This window comes from Perognathus longimembris, chromosome 18, assembly GCF_023159225.1.
Source record: "Perognathus longimembris pacificus isolate PPM17 chromosome 18, ASM2315922v1, whole genome shotgun sequence".
Lineage (NCBI taxonomy): Eukaryota > Metazoa > Chordata > Mammalia > Rodentia > Heteromyidae > Perognathus > Perognathus longimembris.
Window position 1 is genome coordinate 38,907,899 of NC_063178.1, and position 1,155 is coordinate 38,909,053.

The following is a 1,155-nucleotide window of genomic DNA, read 5'->3' on the forward strand; positions in this document are numbered from 1 at the left end:
GACAGCCATGTAGTTCAGGCAGAAAATAGTTTATTTGGGAAGGCCAAACTTCTGAGCTCTACTCTAGAGTAGGGCCTAGCACATAGCTGCTTGACTACTTATGGAGTGAGATTCCATAAGGGAAGGAAATGAAGCATGACTGAAGTGAATGAGGGAGTGACCTCAGAGGAGCAGGAATTGATCTCAGAGCCTAGATGACCTCCACTGTCATGCAGGTGGGTGGTGACCTGTTGCCTTGGATACAGGTACTGGTGGAAGACCACGTGCATTCTTGAATGCAGAGGGAACGAAGGGGAGGGGGGGGTCTATATCTGGTTATAGATGGAGAGAAAACAAACAAAAGGGCCAATATTCTTTGGTGGACCTAACCTGTTAGCATATACATATATATATACATATACATATACATACACACATATATATGTGTGTGTACATATGTATGCACACATATACACGTGAATACATACAAGTATATGTATGTACAAAATACATATATACATCTATATACTATATATACTATAGCTGTATAGGTAGACTGTTAGGGAAGGACACACACACACACACACACACACACACAGAACCAAATAGAAATAATCCTGTCCTCTGATAATATTCTACGAGGCCAGTGTGCCATGGACCTCTCTACATTTCTAACTCAATTCAGCTTTTGGCCTAGCGATTTAAAAGTTATTTGAAGTGATTTTCTTCCAATCAGTTCCTTGATTTTTTTCTAGAGACAGGGAGAATGAGGAGGAAAACAGCTAATTATCTTCCTTTGAAATTGTACTCATGTTCTGAGGAGCCAGGTACAGTTACTTCCTTTTGTAAGCTAAAGAAGACTCACTGCTTTCCATCCTCACTGGGTCTACTTTGAAATGTTTGAACTCGTTGTCATTTTCCTTTGTGATCTCTTCCAGATTGTGTTCTTCCCTGGATGCGAGGCTCCGCATTGTATCCTCTATTCTAATGGGAGAATCAGCTATTTCCAAATAGAGGGCTGAAAAGGATAGTCTGGTTTTCCCCCCTATATATTGTTTACCATAATGCTTTGTGATTTATCCTCAACATATTTCTTTAAAGCATCTGAGTAGATGTTACCATGTGATGTGGGGCTATATATGGTAAATCAAAAGAGGTCCTTTAGAAGAAGCAAGT

General features: G+C 40.0%; 1 pseudogene; it reads right to left on the reverse strand.

Annotated features, from left to right (window-relative positions):
* The window catches only part of LOC125366962, a 12,696-nt pseudogene extending 11,746 nt beyond the window's left edge, over positions 1-950 (reverse strand).
* Positions 951-1,155: the final 205 nt, after the last annotated feature.